At 37.5% G+C, this 19,827-nt stretch overlaps 2 protein-coding genes across 7 annotated transcripts in view; both read right to left on the bottom strand.

The window, feature by feature from the left end:
- The window catches only part of Lsamp (limbic system-associated membrane protein), a 2,197,426-nt gene that overhangs the window by 139,153 nt on the left and 2,038,446 nt on the right, over window positions 1-19,827 (bottom strand). The gene's annotated exons all lie outside the window — the stretch shown is intronic.
- Window positions 1-19,827, bottom strand: part of Gm52229 (predicted gene, 52229) — a 105,939-nt gene that overhangs the window by 27,867 nt on the left and 58,245 nt on the right. Inside the window, exon 1 of the mRNA XM_030249356.1 lies at window positions 1-19,827. This exon is cut by the window's left edge and continues 27,867 nt beyond it; it is cut by the window's right edge and continues 58,245 nt beyond it. The gene's annotated coding sequence lies outside the window, so the exon portion shown is untranslated.

Below are 19,827 nucleotides of genomic sequence, written 5' to 3'. Positions count from 1 at the left end.
TGAGTATTTCAATAGTAGTTATAACCATTTGACAGGTAATTGCCAGTCTTTAACTGTATGTGACTTGGGGAGTGGGACTAGAAGAGGAGAGGAACAGAAGCGAGGCTTGTTTGCTCTAGGTTGCTTTATACAAAGCTCCTTTTCAGTTGGAAGAAATGGCTGACCCTGTGAATGAAGTGTGACCTAGAGAGCAGATGGCCTCTCTGGGTTCATTCTTTGCCTTCAGAGAGGTGTGGGATAATGAGTCACTTGAAACATCAGTGCAAAAAACCTCAGACAGTGGGAAACTGCAGTCTTCAAGGACAATGGGCACAAGGACAGTGGGCAGCACATATTGCATACTGGTTAAAGCAGGATGGAACTTCATTGTATGTGGAAGGCTCTGCTACTTTCTATTGTGTTTTTCTTTCTCCACTGTCCATAGCAAATGGCTATGTAAGTCCTACTTTGTAGGAGTTGGTCGAGTTGTTGCCAATTAGTTTCTGATTTCCAGAAACATTTCTGTACCTATTGCATTGTCTATGAGAAGACACTCCCAACTCAGCGAGCTAAGATGCAGGTGTATATTTCAGGGAACAGGGAAGGAAGAGACAAAGATTTTTCACATCATGACAGTTTCAAAAAATAGCAAAATACTTTAGTGTCTCTAAAAGCTAGCAAGGTGTCATGACACGTCTTGGCTGTAAATAGCACTCTTTCAGAACTGGGAACTTAATTTGAGGTGTCCTGCCAATCTCCCCCTCTTCCTTCCCACCACACATGCTCTAATACCTGTCCCAGGCAATCCTGTCAGCTGTGACTTTGTGCTCTGACAAAACTCTCACTACTTTCGTATTAAATTGGATTTGAACTTGGGTCTCAATTCAATTCAGTTCAATTAACATTTGTTGAACACCCACAAGGTAAGGTCTGTAACCTTCATTGTAAGTCACACCCAAAGCTTTCTTAGCAAACAAACTGAGGAGGAAATCTGAGAGAAACCAGATTCCCTCTAACACTTCTAGGGCCATTCAGTGTTTTGTTCCTTGAGATACCTTAGGATTGTGCTAGCAGTTCAGGACTATTTGGTATCTGGAGTGGCTAAAAGACTGGGACTCACTTGGTCATTTATTTGATTTAACAGAATGGGTCTTACCAAAGATTTGATAGGTCATATTTAAACTGTGAGGTCATAACCAGTGTGCAAAAAACATTAGCTTGTTGATACTGACACTTCAGGGATTTAAAAGAAAATGTATACTCGGAGTCTGTCATGCATTCACCAATTTGGTTTGCATTTTTCAGTTATTATTTGATAATTCATTCTGAAAGGACTGTATGTTATAGGACGAATCCTAAATTGGCCTCATAGTGGTCAAATAGTCTGGTCTGAGTAGCTGATTCCCTACTTTAGTAGGAATAGTCCTCAGCTACATACTTGGCAGGTATAATGATCAATGTTAATTTGTCATTAACATATAGTTCTTAGAAGGAATGAGATCATTAGATGTACAAAATGGCTTTGTTTTGTCTATTCAAATGCATTTAAACAGTTTGATACCTGGGACAGTGGCTTTAATAATATTTTCATTTTAATAATAATATAATTTTGGAAAAATAGTGATATTTTCCAGATTATTGCTATTGGTCATGGAGACAAGAGACAGTGCTTGACAAACTTATTGACAGAGACTAGGATACAGCACTGGAAGATGATCTTGCTTTACTTTCTCGGGGAGTTGACAAAGACATTGCTTTTTCTATCAGTTAAAGAGGAAAAGAGAGTCTTGGGTTCTAAGAGAAAGCAGCACTAATCTAAATGGTCTAAATCAAGACCATTAGCCATAGGAACCAGAGGCAATATGTAACTACACAAGAAGTCAGGCCTCACAGTGTATTTTTCAATCTGTTCATTAACAATATATTCCGAGTCCTTAGCACATTCTGAACCTAGCTCTAAATGTTGGAAACACGTATCACTGAGCATTCAGCATAGCTGCCACACTAAGGTCAGGTAGATCATGGCAATTTAGACTCCATGAAGGGGAATTTCAGGAAATGTCCAAATTATATCTGGGTCACTTCAGAACTTCAGGCTGAAGATAATAGCTAAAATTTAGTTAACTGCACAGACTGTATTCAATATTTCATTTCCTTTGATTTTTCCACTTTCATACAATAATGAGTTATAACTAAACTAATGATGTCATTAAAATACTATTTGTCTTTTCAGAACTTTTTAGATCATGGAAATTTTATTTAACTTGAAAAATGTATGCTTCCTCTACCTACTGTGTGTCTATTTCTTCTTCCACTCATCTATCATCTAACTGCTTAATCAATAATTACTTTTACTGTTCTGTAAATAAAAAGGTTTTTTTTTTTCTAATGAAAACCTACCATTTTATCTACTAACTCATTATCGGTGACATCTACTATTATCCTTTGAAATTTCAAGCACAATTATTAAAAGCCATCAAATTTTACACATATTATTTTTAAAAATTGAAATATGGAAGCATTAAATAATAATGTGCTTTTAAAAATAGTTTTAAAATATTGTATTTAAATTTGTAATTACCCTTATTTTTGGGTAACCTTGCTTTTTCAAATACTGTTCGTCTGTTAAGATACATGTCCACAATATGATATTGACAGTGTTGTATATCCTCTTTATTCTATGGTGAAATTGTTTATCACCCATGACATGGCTGTGTTTGTTGGAAAGCAAATTTCTCACTGTGGTGTTATTATTTATGATCAGTATACACTATACTATTTAGACAACTAAAATAAATTATAAAAATGTTTTCTTTATAGATTATACTTACTCTTTGGAAATTTTCATTAAATGAAATGTAGCTAAAAAGTACTGTGGTATTAAATATGGACAACTGTAACAGAATAAAAAGAACCAAAGATAAGGAAAATATTGCATTTATTTAGTTTCCAAAGTTCTTTTGGTTTTCATTGTATGTAACCCGCCCCCCCCAAAAAAGAAAGAACATATGAGAATAGTTTGTGGGAGAAAAGTGGACTAGAATTGTAACAAGGAAACCCAGACTCACAACAATTACACTGTTTTAAGAACTGAGATGAGTGAGCCAATCCAGAGACTGCAGGGCTTGGGAGGGAGAGTCCTGTAAGTTGATTATGCAGCACAGTGGAGCTGACTCTAGAAGCCTGAGTGCAGGCAAGCTGGCCCTGATTGTGTGAGAGCGGGAGAGATGACCCTGCCTCCTACCAATGGCCCTGTCACAGCAGTGTTGCAGAACTTGCCCTGGTGGTACTGTTAAGGGAGAGGTGGTGAGCTAACCAGTACAGCTAAAACCCAGACCCAGATACAGAGCTCTGAATTGGCCCACCCCAAAATCAATATCATCTCCGAACCATTGGAATACATGAAAGGTCCAGTCCTTCTGTTCCAAAGCTACAGCATCTCCATGACACAGGGTAACAACAGGATAACCAGAAGGAGTTCAGGTGGGGATCCAATTTTGATGATATCACAGAAGCCAGAGATCTCAAACCAGACCAATAATTTGCTGCAATGAACATTTGCAACTGGAGATATGTGGACAGAGGGGTATAGTGTGCGACACACTGTGACATACTTCAGCTTCCACAATGAGATGTTTTCTATGCTTTGTGTTCATTTGTTTGTTTGTATTTTATTTGGGGGGGGGTAGTTCAAGGACAAAGGGTGAGTATGAGGGTATGGAGAGATGAACAAGACTGGGGAGCATGATGTGAAACAGAGAATCAATAAAAAGTTTAAAATTTAAAAAATATCCTAAAGAACTGAAACTATGAATACACACTTATTTATACTTGATGAAAAACTGAAATGCTTGTCAAATACTTTTAAAAGTAATTTCCACTATTATATGAACTTCTTTTTTTTTTTTGCTTTTAATATTCTGTCTTTATTTTTTTTTTGAACTTCTTAATAATTAAGTGCTTATGTCTACTGTTGGTCTTCTTAGGAGTTCTTTGGAAATGAGTAGCTACAAAATAATTTGATAAAACTTCACAGATCTTATCTACCAGAAGAGGCACATTGAGTAAATACAATCAGTGCTTCTGGTCACATGGCTTGAGAGTACTTTTATATAATTGAATTATTCCAACAACATGAGATTTAATTATACAAAGTTTTAAGAGATAGTTCTCTTACCTAAAATTCAAGCACAAATGAAGATACATCACATACAAAAAATTTAATTGTCAAGATATACCTTATTAAGCATAGCAATGTCAGTATAAAATCATTAGAGGTGATTTTCTTTAGATTAATTACTTAAGTAATATAAAGCTTCCAGAATATGTCAAGTGGCAAGTCACTATCTAAACTGGAACATACCCACCAGTTATGTCTGCATCTTCCTTAGGAGACACAGTAGATTGATTAGGCACAAGAGCTAATTATTCTCTGATACTTAGTACTGAGAGATCAGGTGTCAGCTAACAGAATCACACAGAACTAAATCATTCAGTCTGTCTCATGTGCTCTCATATGCTTGGCCTGTAACTTGGAATACTTAGGAAATTGAACTACAAAGGGAAGAATATAGGTTATAAATATCTGTTCTCTTATCACATTGGTTTTTGTAAAGGATAAGAGATCTCCCACAAATGATGAAGGCTCTCACTGATAATGCAGATTCAACATTTGTAGGTTTCCCATGAAGGCCTTATATAGGTTTCTTCATCTTGAAAAGTACAGAAATTTTAAAGTAAGAAAGAAATAAGACACCTGAAGTGGAGAAGGAACCCTGGAGAAATCCTGGAACCTAGGGCTATAAATCTTTTACTACATCAAAGGCCTCCCCTTCATTTTGAAAACGATTTTTGTGTATTACAGCCCTACTAACTTATTTCACTGCTTTTCTTATGCAAAAATGAAAAAAAAAAGAATGCCTAAGGGCTCCTACTTTCTTGTTTTCTTCTAGAATACTTGTGGTTTCAGACGTTATATGTAACATATTTCATGTTTATTTTTATAACATAGAAAATAGGGATACAGTCCATTATTTTACATTTGAATATTCTGCAGATTAATTGCAATTATATATTCTTGTTCCTCTTGTCAAAATCTTGTGAAACATGTAAGTGATGTTTGTCTCAAGGCTCTTTGTTATGTTTCATTGGTGTATATGTTTTTATTGTCAGTATCATGCTGTTCTGATTACATTAGCTTTGTCATATAGTTTAAAGTCAGAGAGTGTGGCATCTCCAGATAAGTTCTTTCTTTGAGACTACTTTGGTTTCTCAGGTTCTACTGAGGTGTCATACGAATTTTTCAAATTATATTTACTTTTTGCTTGATTCGTAAAAGCAAAAATATTACATATGTTAGGGGAACAACATGATGTTTTGATATATATGCACTTATGTAATTGTGTATATATAAATATAAAAAGTATGATATTTGAGGGAGATTAAACATAAATATTTCCTCAGATATTTACCATCCCTTTCAGTGAAAATTTCTGTCTTTGTACATGAAAAGAAGGAAGCAATCACCAAACTGAAAGGCAATTTATAGGAAGGAAAAAAATATTTGCAAACCATGTGCATTATAATAAATTAAATGTTCAAATTATATGATAAATTCCTTCCAATTACTTGAAAAAGCTAGCAAATAACCAGGTTAGAGGGTGAACAATGGTCTCGTCATTTTTTTGAAGAGGATATTAAACAGCCAACAGGTGTAGGAAAGCATAATCAATATTACTAACCATCAGGGGAATGTAAATTAAGACTACAATGGACTATCATCATTGTTTTAATGAGACTACTCCCTTTAAAATGACAGAGATGAATGTTGGGAAATATGTGAGGAAAATAAATTTTTGTACATTGCTTGAGGGAGAATGAGATGGTAGAGCAATTACAGAAAAACTAAGGGATGCTCAGAACAAAGCAATAAACACACAGAACGGCCATGTGATGCAAGGACTCCACTGTTCAGTACATTTCCAGAGAGTCTATAAAAAACTAACCATGAAAAGACAGTTGTGCCTCTGTTCATTGTATTCTTACTTGCAGTAGCCAAGATGTGGGAAAAACTGAAATGCCCATCAGCAGATGCATTGACCATGAACATGAGGTACACACATGCACTGGACTTTTTAGCCATGACGAAGGAGGGAGACAACTGAGTACAAACCTTCAGCTGCTAGATGAAGAGGTTCCAAGGACCAGTTTATAGTTTGGGTAGGGATGGGCATGCTAGGTAACTGAACCGTGATACCCATTGCACACTGTATGCCTATGTTAAATTACCGCATAGCACACCTTGAATATAGACAAGTGCTACTACTTAAATACCTTAAAATATATTATTTTTGTTCCATTGCCCTTCTTTTTGTAATAACTTGATATGCTTTCAATGCATTCTACTAAAATGAACACAAGGGGGAAAAAACAGCTTTTTGTCAACATGATGCAGAAAGAAACTGTAGGTATATGCTGAAAAGAAAAAAGGGTTAAAAAATCAAATGAAATGCTTTGCAAATAAATGTAGGCTCTTAGGCTCTCTTTAGGCTCCATCATAAATTCTATCTAACTTCACTGTATCTTCATTACTTTCTCCTTTATATGTTAAGCAGAGCCTCACCACTAAGGTTCAGAATTCTATCAGTATTCAAAGGCAAAGGATATCTAATATATAAAAATTTTTGTCATGCAACAGAGACTGAGGGAATGACCAAGCAAATAACCAGCCTAACTAGGGACCCATCCCATGGGCAAGCACCGATTCCTGACACTAATGATACTTTGTTATGTTTGCAGACAGGAGCATAGCATGGATTTCTTCTGAGAGGATTCAGCCACCAACTGACTCAGACAAATGCAGAGACCTACAGCCAAACAGTGCATGGAGCTTTGGGACTCTATGGAAGAATTGGAGGAAGGACTGAGGACCCAGAAGGGGATAAAGACTCTATAGGAAAACCTACAGAATCTATTAACCTGGACCCCTAGGGCTCTCAGAAACTGAACTGCCAACCAAAAATCATACATAGGCTGGACCTAGTTCCCCCAACCTCCTACACATATGTAGCAGATATGCAGCTTGGTCTTCATATGGATCATGGGACAAATGGAGCAGGGCCCATCTCAAAAGCTGTTGCCTGTCTATGGGATGTGGTTTTCTAGCTGGGCTGTTCTGTCTGGTCTTAGTGGGAGGGGATGCATCTAACCCTGCAGAGACTTGATATGCCAGAGTGGGGAATACTCAGGAGGGGCTTCAACCCTCTCGAAGGAGAAAGGGGATGGGAGAAGGGTTATGGAAGGGGATGACTGGAATGTGGTGCAACAATGAGGATGTAAAGTGAATTAATAAAACAATGACAATTGGGCAGTGGCAGAGGATGTGGGTATGTGCTCTGCTCTTTGGGGAACAGAGAAAATCAAAACCCTTTGTCATCAAAGACAGATGGTGAGAATTAAGTCAGACCCTCCCCTGTAGAATGATAATTGCCCCGCACAGATGAAACAGACAATTGTGGGATGGAGAATAAGGACATTGATAAGAGAGAACTTCTTTCCTTCTCTTATACACAAAATGGAAATCGCTGTTCATTCCCAAATAGAATATCTATGTCACTTTTCCAACCTCAAGGTTTAGGAACTATGGTGGAAGAGGGTGTGGAAAGACTGTAAGAGCTTGAGGTCGGGGGGTGGGGTGGGGGGTGCAACAGTCTTCTGGGCAGGAGAGGACTAATGCACCCGTAAACTCACTTCAGCTGTTGCTGTTTGTAGAGGACCTGCACAAGATTAATCCAGTCAACTATGCAGCCTGGAAGGGGAAGGGCTCATGAGACCACATCCCTAAACATGGAGCTATGGACATTCAGTGTGTTTTGGGGCAGGGAGAGTCACTTTTCTTTAAAGTTACAGCTCACAGGCGATCAACCCTGCTTCAGTGGTTTGGCTCTACACCCATGAATATAAAGGCAGCACAAATTGGAGCCCAGGGGTTAGAAAAACAAAAACAAAAACAAAACAAAAAACCAAGAGCACTGGACATTAGGAGGTTAAGAGGTGAGGGTGGATATAGGAGAATTTGAGGAAATGAATTAGGGTGAATGTATTAGGTACTGTATGAAACCACCTGTCTTAGTCAAGGTTTCTATTCCTGCACAAACATCATGAACAAGAAGCAAACTGGGGAGGAAAGGGGTTTATTCAGCTTACATTTCCACATTGCTGTTCATCACTAAAGGAAGTCAGGATTGGAACTCAAGCAGGTCAGAAAACAGGAGCTGATGCAGAGGCCGTGGAGGGATGTTCTTTACTGGCTTGCTTCCCCTGGCTTGCTCAGCTTGCTTTCTTATAGAACCCAAGACTACCAGCCCAGGGATGGCACCACTCAAAAGGGGCCCTCCCGCCCTTGATCACTAATTGAGAAAATGCCCCACAGCTGGATCTCATGGAGGCACTTCCCCAATTGAAGCTCCTTTCTCTGTGATAATTCCAGCCTGTGTCAAGTTGACACATAAAACCAGCCAGTACACCACCAAAGGAAAAAATAAATTTCAAAGAACCAAAATGACTTAAATGGAGATATTTGAACTGTCCTGTTTGTTTGTTTGTTTGTTTGTTTTCAATCACACCCTCCCTTTTAGTCTCATTTAATAAACATGAGCATTGTGGTTCTAACACCTCATTTTAAAGTTACCTATTTTTACTTTATAACTATATGTGTATTGCCTGCACATGTAGCTGTGCACCAGTGTGTACAGTGCCTACAGAGGTCAGAAGAGAGAGCCAGATTTCCTGGTATTAAAGTTAAGGATGGTTGTGAGTTGCCATGTGGGAACTGGGAACTGGAGGTGGATCCTCTAGAAGAGCAGCTAGTGCTCTTAACCACTGAAGCATCTGTCTCTCTAGTTCTGTCATCTCAAGCTTTTTTTGTGCATGAAAAGACTCTAACAGTGCTAACTTTGTGAAAATGTCTACTTCTACTTTCCATTTCTAAAATTGCTGTTTCTATAGGTCCGTGGGAAAGCCCGTGGGTATTTCTATAGCTTTCCAGAATTTTTTTCATGTGAGGGCTCCTCTGGCCTTATTTTATAGACCACATTTAAGAAACTGGGTCAGACCTTTATGAAGTGTTTATGTCTATGTTAAAGGTCAACATAATGCCAGACTTGATGGGACACACCTGCGCTTGGACATTTGAGGTGGGAAGATGAGTTTAAGGCCAATCTGGGCCACAGACACCCCATCTAAATACAAACTAATAAAAAATGAAATTTGAATCATCCTAGCATCTGCAGGTTCGACATGCTGCACACACATAACTATGTTATTAGTGCTGTAAGAGATCGCTTGCAGAGTTCATGGAAGAAGAGAATAGACCCAGGGTGATAGACACAGTAAAAGGAAAAAAGTACTCAGCCAATGGAACAGAGACAACATGGATTAAGCAGAGTGAGAGCAAGAAAAGACACCCTGCCTCTAAGGTTCAAGAGGTGAGTCCATCTGAAATGAAAACTTAAAGGTGAGTGTATATAGGGTGGGAGCCCTAATGGAGGGAGGTCAAAAAGAACATAGGAAATGAGGTCTAACCTGCAGTGTGCGGATGAGCAACGTAGGTCAAAGACCCTGACCCTTGTCAAGACTATTTGGAAGTGTTTGGGGAGGCCGTGTAAGCTAAGCATCAGCTTAGAGATCTCATCTCATTCTTCTCTGAACTACTTGTGTTTTCTCTTCAGAATACTTCCCTTTGCCATGACTCTGCCTGGACACTCACGGTAGGGACCTCTCCTAGGAGCTGGGGTATAGTGGTTCGTCCCACTTTCATGGGGAGTCAAAAATGATCCTTTATCTCTCTTTCTCTCTCAACTGCAGATTCTCTTCTTTACTTAGAGAAGAAATTGTATGCAGATTTCAAAAGGGTGCTGGGTTCAATTGATTCTGTTTCCTAGACTCAGTGGCAGACACCCCAGCACATGACTGACAAAGTATCTGCTTTAACTCCCTACAATCTTTTTTTTTTTTTTAATGGTTTAAGAGCTTTATTATAGGAATGCAGGGAGAAAGAGAGAAGGTAGAAAGAGAGAGAGAGAACTCCCTACAATCTTAACTTTCTTCATCCCCCACACCAGACATTTTCCTTAGCTGATAGGCACTTGTTTATCCTGAATGAGCTGTTCCCACTCTAGGGGCTATCTGAGGTGAGGCTAGAACAGAGGCACAGATGGAGACCCAAATTCCCTGCTCCTTGCCTGCTCCCCTACTGCCTGTGGAGAGCCTTTGGTAAGATCTGGAGCTGTAGATAGCTCTTAGAAGACACTGCTTTGCAATGACTCACTATATCAGTCCTTGAACAAATCCTCAGGGAAACTCCCAACTGACTTCTATGTTTCTCTTCCTCCCTAAGGGAAAATAGGTATCTTAGTAACCGTCTTATTTTGGAGCAGATTGCCAGAAGCAGTCCCGGTGGCTTATACTCCAGGGGTTCCTAAGAAAATCATACCTAACCTAACCTACAGATCTATAGTGCAGCATTAAAACAGTCATTAATACAATTTCCCCACAATACATAATGACAGTGGTGGCCAGTGGTAGTGATACATTTCTGATGCTATACTACAACCAGGGGCTCCTGGGGCTGGAAGCTACAGCTAGCAGAAGCTTTTGGACTCCTGCTAGTCTATTCTCAGGAATGTCCTTCCTTGCATATTCGACTGTGGAGATGTAGGGCTGAAGGTGAAGTATTAGAGCCCATTGAAAGTAAAAGCATATCGACCCCAGGCAATTAAAGACAATCTCTTTGGATGCCTGCATTGTTATCAATAACTTGACAGTTTTGCCTCTTTGAAATTCAGCTTCATGTTGAGTAATTGTCAATTCGAAACTTAAAAGGGGACTTCATCAGCTAAGTATTGAGCTCCATTAGACTCCACCCTCCTAACAATTTCATCGTTCCTGTTGGAAAAAAATGTTGAATTTGAAAGCCTGTCATTTCCAAAATGATATTAACTACCTTGTTCAGAGTTCTTAAGAATAAAGCTTTATACACTATTCCAGCTATGAACTGTAGTATGTGTGTACAGTGTTAGCTATCATTATCGCCATTTTAAAAGTAAAGAACTTGAGACCAGGAGAGTTAAGGTATTATTCAAGGTCACAAATATTGTAAGGTGCAGTAAGAATTTGAATCTAGGAGTTTTCCACAGCAAGAGCTCAACCCCGATAGTATAGCTTTTCTGTGGTTTACTGAAGCATCTCTCTCCTTTCCACTGTGCGCTTACCCAGAGTATTAATGCCATATCAGTAGATTCCTTTGGGTTTTCTCCCCTTCCCCAGATCTGCATTTCAGAAGTGAATAGTGTTTCAAAGCTGATCTTAAATGTATGTTATTTTTTCCTACTTTCCCCTCATCTATACTTCTAGCAGAAATGGATTCCATATTTCTCTTGACTTTGCACATTTTTGTGTTGTATAAAAAGCTTATTAGTCTGAATGAAAGCTAATCTGCATATTGCTGTTAGCATACATGGAGTCTAGGAAGAATAACCCCATGTGCTTTTACCCATTTGTAAGTACTCTCGGAATCCCCATTGCCACACTTGTGATCCTTCCATTATTTTGCATTCTGCACTTGATTACCCAGTATAAATTCTCAACTTGTGGTTTATGTAAATCCCTAAAAGGCTTTATCAATATCTGCCATATGGTGGGCTTTCAGCAAATATCTACAAAATGAAATTTGCTGGAAACGTTTCTGGATTAATCTGGGTCAGAACTCAGAGTAAGAACTTGTTCAAATTAGGTATCCACATATGGGGAGCTCGGCTCATGGGTCCCTGTCTCCCATGTGGACAATTCAGGTTAATGATATGAATTTCCAGGCTTTAAGAACTTCTACTCTTAGAAAGGCGTGGTAGATGACAAGCAGAAGTCAGTAAATTGCCAAAGGTCATACAACGTCGAAGTCACAGAGCTACTGAGCTGCGATTCAGATCACCTTCACACTGGTGCAATATTCTTTTTACTATATCATGCTGACACAAACAGAACAACTGGTGACATTTAAAATATCGTGCCATCAATTTTTCTTGTCCTGGAATCCAACAAATTTTTCCTTGTAATATAACTGGAAACTTTAGAACCAATCAGAGCCCCAACTTTAAGAAATACAGTTATTTAGCATATTTTAAAAGCAGTTTCCAGGTTTTAATGTCCATCATCTCATGAACTGATAATAAAAATACATATTTAAAGTATGGAGAACTATTTATCAGTTAAGAAAATTGAAGCTAGGAATTTTTTTGGTAAGTGGATAGAGATAGAAACAATAAATCTGAGTGAAGTAACCCAGACAAATACAAACTTTAAATTTCTTCCTTTCTTTCTTTGTTTCTTTCTTTGTTTCTTTGTTTCTTTCTTTCTTTGTTTCTTTCTTTCTTTCTTTCTTTCTTTCTTTCTTTCTTTCTTTCTTTCTTTCTTTTTGGGTTTTTCAAGACAGGGTTTCTCTGTATAGCCCTGGCTGTCCTGGAACTCACTTTGTAGACCAGGTTGACCTTGAACCCAGAAATCTGCCTGCCTCTGCCTCCCGAGTGCTGGGATTAAAGGCGTGTGCCACTATGCCTGGCTAAATATTTTCATTCATTTGTGAATGTTATCTTTGAATCTTCAGATATGTGTGTTTCATTTGGAATAGCCATAGAGGGCAGGGAATAAAGGAACCATGAGGACACGCAAGGGAAAGGAGACAGAAAGAAGTGGTATAAAGAGTGAAGAGAGGATAATGAAACAGGAAGGAGTAAATTTGGGTGGGGGATGGGATGGCAGGAATAGAAGAAAGAATACTAGGAGAAATAAATAGCACTAAACACCTTTTTAAAATGTCATGTGTGTGGAAACTGACTAAAACATACACATACACACATAGAAAGTGTTTAAATGAAGTTACCCTGTAACAAGAGAACAATGCTTCTACTTGCCAGAGGCTAACAAATACATGGGTCAGTGCTGGGAATGGGTTACTTATTTACAACCGTTGGTCAGTAGTGTTCCATAGACCACCCTCAAACGTTATAGGATATTGCCATTGGTGTTGGTTACCTTCCAGAATGTGACATTGAAATGCTATTTCCAAAGATCCCGCATACTTGATTCATAAGACGGGGGGAAATCAAAGTAGTACTGACACAGAAGCCTCATCCCTATAAGCTATCTATCTCTCATAGAGTGGAAGGGGTGACTGCTACTGGAGGAGAAAAATCACCATCAGTTGTGTCCGACTGTGAACCTTATGGGTTATAATAAAGACTAGCCTGGCAAGGACACACCTACTGGTGCAACAACAGTGGCATGAATATCATAGGAATAACCAGTCACATTTTCATTTGATTTAGATCTCACTGCAAATGATAAAACCCATGCCTAGCACCGTGGTTGGGCAAAGAACTTGTGGTTAGACAGGTCACAGGTGTCAGGCATGAACCTATGACTGTTATTCTGCTAACCCATTCCTAGTGACTTAACTTTGTGCCCATATATCCAAGCAACTCTTAATTCTCATTGGTGAATCTTCTTTTGGCAGTGAATGGCACTTCACACAGACACCAATCAAGAAGCAGAAAATAAAATATTAAAGAACATTCAGATTTAAACAGGGCATTTATACCATAACCCCTTTTCCCAAGGCTTAGGGACCATGGTGGAAGATGGGGAGAAAAATATAAGAAGATGAGAACCTGTAGGAAAACAGTGTTTTCTGGATACAGCAGGGCAGTTTCACGTATGAATTCACAGCAGTTGAGAGAGAATGCACAAATCCTCTGTAGGCTCAGACCAGAAAAAAAATCACAGCATGGACTATAAGGACAGACACAAAGAGCCACTTCTAACTAAGGCGCTATGGAAAACTGATAGGTACTGGGCAGGTTTTGGGTGAAGGAGAGTCATTTTTTTTAAGGATGTTAACTCTGTTGGGTTGTCTGTACCCCACTGAAAGCCACAAGTTCAAAGTGTATAAGAGCTAAATGAGCAGTATTTGATGGGGTTTAAATCAAAAGAAGACATAATTGGAGGGATAAAGAAAAATAGCGAGTCTAGGAGGAGTTGGCAGAGGGGATGAATATGATAAAAAATACATTGTATGAAATTCTAAAAGAATGAATAAAAAATGAAAGAAAAAAAACATTTCCCATTTAATAGAGTCTTTGCTATCACAGTAACTTTGCTCAAGTAGAAAACTTGATCTGCTTCTCAATTATTCATGGGTGGATCATCAAAAAGCAAATTTTACTTTTTGAGTTCTTATTGATATTACTTCAGCCCCTAGTCAGTAAATCTTTGTTAAGGCAACTTTAATATACTTGTCTTCTGAAGTTTGAAGATATAAGTTTTAAGAAGAGATTGTTTTATTGTCAAACTCTTAAGCACAGCTTAATGATTTTTGTGTGTCAATTCTAAATGTTCTTACCACAAAATATAGGTATATGAGGTATTAGTTGGCATAATTCAAGTGCCACAATGTACAAATGTAAAAATATCATATTGCATAACATAATACAACTAATGGGATTTTGTTTTGTTTTGTTTTGTTTTGTTTTGTTTTGTTTAAAGAAAGCCCTTGGAAGTTTTGGTATAGAAAACAATCCGTTCAACTGGACTTGGGGGAATAAGAGGGCAAAGGTTTAGCATTTGTTGACTCATAGTATGTGGGCATGACTGAGAGAAACAGCAGGTCCAGCACCAGACTATGAGGGGTCATGATCTTGGAATCTGAACAAACTTTCCCTGAAGGTATACATCCATTTCCAAGATGCCAAGAAATATAGCACCAAACAGTTGCTAAAAGATTGAGGATGCTTAGCAGAGATTACAGTAGACTGGTGCTAGGAAATGAAAATCAGAGTGAATTCTGTGAAAGACCTTGGCTACCTGGCGCTTGAAATAAAGGTAAATTAAAAAAAAAAACAAAAACTAAGAGTAGAAGCATTTATAGGATAATGAAAAGAAGATAATAATACCATTTTACAAAAAAAAATAATATCATTTTACAAATGTCTACACTAGTGCTGGATACAGATACAGGAAACACTGCAATGTAAAGACAGATTGCTAGACTGGTTACCAAAATATCAACTGATGCATTACTTTAAAGAAATATCCCTTAAATACCAGGACACAAACAGAATTTATACCCCAAAGGTAAAAGCTTTCAAACACTGAGCTAAAGAAAGGTCATATGGCTAAAATGGAATTAAAACCAAAGTAAGGCAGAGGTTAACAGAGGTAAAGAAGGATATTCTCTAACAATAGAAAAGCAATAATTAGAAGATACACAATTCCAGAGTAGATGCACATAGCTGCACCAGCTCAAAATGTATAAAGCAGAAATTGTCTCATTCAAAGGAGAAATAGAAAAGTTAGCAGTCAGAATAATATGCCTTTTCAATCATTGATAACATGATGAGAAAAATTAAGAATACAGAGGGCATAAAAACTGAGTTGAATCGTCATCTGTCTAATGCACACAAAACTCTATACATATGCACAACATTAAGCATCTTTGGTTCAAATGAACTTGGGAGATTCACAGAAATTTACCACATCTTGGGCAAGAGTCAAAAACTTTGAAAAAAAAAATCAAAATTCTTTATAGAGTAAGTTTTGTGGCCACAATAAAAATAATCTAGAAGCCGGGCGGTGGTGGCTCACGCCTTTAATCCCAGCACTTGGGAGGCAGTAGCAGGCGGATTTCTGAGTTCGAGGCCAGCCTGGTCTACAGAGTGAGTTCCAGGACAGCCAGGGCTACACAGAGAAAGGCTGTCTCGAAAAAAAAAAAAAAAAAAAGTCTTCTCTTCCTTTACTAATATGAAACATCATGTCAAAAACCTTTCAACACTGTGATACTGTGATTCAAGCTCCTTCCCTGGCTTCCCCATCTGTAACAGAATTTTCAGTAGAAAGGCCAAGGATCCTTGATTTGTCAATGGTCACCATAGTGATAAGAAGCACCCTTCACTAATAAGTACTGTCCATTCCCACACTGCCTTGACTGTATAGGGGAAGAATACGTGTGAACTTAGACCCCAACCACCTGAGCAACAGGGCCAACCCAACATACAATGGAACAGAGAAACCCTGTCTCGAAAAACCAATAATAAAATAATAATAATAATAATAATCTAGAAATAAACAACACTGAAGAGGTAGCTAGAAAAGTTTCAAATAATTTACATGAAGCCACACTTACAAATAAGCATGGGTCAAAAAGAAGAAAAAAAATTACAGTGAAAATGTGGACTATTTTCAATAATGTAACAATAAAAATAGATACAAAAATTTAAAATTATTCTGGGAATCCATTTATATGGTCTTTCCAAATATTTATTCTTTAATTTATGTGTCTTTGTTTGATCACATTAGTGTATGTGTATCATGTGCAAATAGGTGCCCAGAAAGGCCATAATGGTGCCTAGAACTGGAGTTCCAGGTGACTGGTACAGGAACTGAGTCAGGAATCTCTCTGAAAACAATAAATACTCTTAACTGCTGAGCCATCTCTCCAAGAGCCCCAATTTACATGTTTAGATAAATATATATTTTAAAGTCTTTAAGTCAGTGGCATCACTTCTACTTCAAGAAATAATAAAATGATATCAATAATTAAAATACAAATAATAAAATGTATAAATAATAAAAGCAAATATTCTTTATACTATATTCTTTATACTATAAAGAGTATAAACCTAATATCATTTCCATGAAAAGATTAAACACTAATAAACTGAAATACAATGATAAACTCCATGTAATACAGTTAGTAAAAAGACACTATTCATAAATTTTCTATATCAGGGATTGTTATAAGATACTGTTGAATTCAGTGCCATTAACAATGCAGTAACTTGATACTGTGAACAACTTTTAGCAAATTAATTTAAATCTCAGGTGATAATAAGCTATATTTTAGAAAAGGATTATCATAACTAGACAAGAAATGTCAAAAATATTTAGATAAAATTAACCTAATATCTCTTTAAGAAACTTAAGACACAAGTAAAATCTTCTTATGAAGTCTTAAATATTTATTTATAAAGAGAATGGCTACCATTTCTAAGAATACTGTACTGAAATTCTCAGATATAGATAATAGGGAAAAATCAAAACTGTCCATTAGTAGAAGGACATATAAATTTTTAAATGAAATACATACCTAATACCCAGTGGAAGATGTAGATACTAAAGCACACATGTTATGTGATCATATTTCTAGTAAAATAGAAAAAAACAACGCCTGGATTTATTCCATATAACCTATAATCCCATCACTCAGAAAACTGGGGCAATATGACCGCTGTGATGTTAAGGGCAGCCTGGTCTACCTAACAAGTTCCAGGGCAACATGACAAAACATCTAAAAAGCAAACAAACAAAAAATTAACCTGGCTCCCAATTAGAAGCCTCATCCTTACTGATTGGCATTCACCCTTACTGATTTGCATGCTATTAGAGGAGAAAAATAATCACTAATATCCATTTACAAATCCTGCAACCTGCTCCAGTGACCTGACTGCAAGGTACTGGTGCATTGGTGGCACAAATGTTATGGGAGTAACCAACCACATTTTGATTGTATGTAAGGTCCACTCAGGAATTCCTGCAAGGGAAACTACACTTAACACACTGCTAAAGTTGCTAAGAACCCCCATCTTAGATAAGTCATTGGCCGGGGATGGGAAGCTAATACTATTATTCTACTAAAGAAGCACAGATATAAAATACACATGACATATTGCTATCAACCAGGCCACATCAGAGAATCTTCTTGCAGTAGACAAGTAATACAGAGACCCACAAATAAACAATGTTCAGAGATTGAGAGACTTTCAAGCACTGAGCCAATGGGATGCCTTTATCAAACTTTTCCCTCAACACTTAGGAATTTATGCAGAAGAGAAGGCAGAAGGTTTGTAAGAGCCAGAGGTGGTATAGAGTTCAAAAGAAACAGTATCTTCAGACATAACAGGGCAAATCAGATATACACATGAATTCACCAAGAGTCTGAAAGCATAAACAGGACTCTTACAAGTTCAAACCAAAGTCCTAGCCCTGAGAAGGAAAAGAGAATACAAAGTCTCACCCCTTACTGAGAATCTATTCACAATTGGTACCTATTGGGAAAGGGAAAACCAGCTTTTTCTAATGGAGTGACATGGGACGTATCAACCATACTCCAGAGAAGACCCACCTCATGTGCAGAAATAGTTGGCCAATACAAAATGAACTCCATGTTTTTATGTGCTCTTTGTTGTATTTTCTGTCTTACTGTTTTGTTTTTGTTTATTTGGTTGTTTGTTTTTTGAGAGTAAGAAAGAAAGAAAATGATGTTGGATGGGGAGGACCTGAAAGAAGTTGGAGTACAAAAATATAATCAAAATGTATTATAAGAAAAAGTTTAATAAACAAACAAACCCACAAAAACTACAACAGATACAGAAAGAAACAGATAAATAAACATGGGAAAGGAAAACACTAATGTTTTAGGACTAGGTGAGTAGTCCTAAGGGTGGCTTCCTTAGAAGAGGTGATACTGGACATGAGGGGTACATGACCATGTTTTTATTTTTTTGTCATGGGAAGTGATAATGACAGAATTTTATTTTCTAGAAAGTCATCAATATACTTAGAACTTTCAATCTCTACTATATGTGCATTATAATTCACGATACATTTTCATAAAATAATTTCTGAAATACTGCCTTCTGACCCATACCTAATGATGACCTAGACTCAGGCTGATACGTTAACCATTAAACATGAAAGAATGAAACAACAGAAACCTGTGAAAGTATAAAAATAAACTTCAAGTGAGCTGCCATCATGGGGAACCATGTTGGTTATGTTTCTATAGTCTTATTATGTGAGAGCTTATTTAGCAACCCTCAAATGGAAACTGGCTAATAGGAAAGTCACTTTCAGGAGTACCCATTTGGAAGAGTGTTAATGGGCAAATACAGAAACTATCTTTGAGTTCTTTGGGTAGAACCTTCAAGCTGTGCATAAAGGTAACATTTACTTTATTGCAGGGATATACCTGTGAAGTAGAGCTCAGGTTAGAACTAGGTAGCTCATTGCAGGACCATCATGATATCCTGTAAATGAGATCTTTTTTTACCCCTTTAACATTCAGGTACCCTAGTAGAGAAAAATAAATAAATAAATAAAAGTACATTCCAAGATGCAGCCATTGTCATATTAGAAAAGCAGGTTGCGATTTCTCTCATTTAGTCTCCATGCTATTTCTACCACCCTTCATCCTTGGCTATTCAAATAGTTTGGTTGTCTTTCCAAGTGGCATAAGGTTGAGTAGAGTCCACAATGTGAAGTGGATAGGTGGCAACAAGATACATAAATACAAAACCCAAAACTATCAGCTTCAGGAATAGCAGAAATTACTATAATATTAAAGCTTATCACTTAACGATAATTGTGTACTATCGTTATGCACGATGCTTTAATATTTACTGTAACCTCACCAGGAACAATATGCCAAAGGCCATTAGTTCCATGTTACAGGCAAGAAAATTCCATTCCTTCCAATCCATACAGGATTGAAATAGTGTGACCAAAAATCACAGAAAAGGTAATTGGTAGGTATGTTAGTTTTCTCTCACTTATTAAAATGCCTGAGAAAAAAGGACTTCCAAGGAGGAAGGACTTTGGCTCTGGGTTTCAGATTTCAGCTTAGGGTCTCTTGCCCCATTGTCTTTGTATCTATTCTGATGCAAAATGCCTCTGTAATGAGTGTGAGGGAAAGTGCTCAACAGCAAGTGGTCAGGAATCATAGAAAACAGGGCTGAGGACTAA

This window comes from Mus musculus, chromosome 16, assembly GCF_000001635.26.
Source record: "Mus musculus strain C57BL/6J chromosome 16, GRCm38.p6 C57BL/6J".
NCBI classification, from domain to species: Eukaryota; Metazoa; Chordata; class Mammalia; order Rodentia; family Muridae; genus Mus; species Mus musculus.
This window is presented reverse-complemented; position numbering and strand designations above follow the sequence as displayed.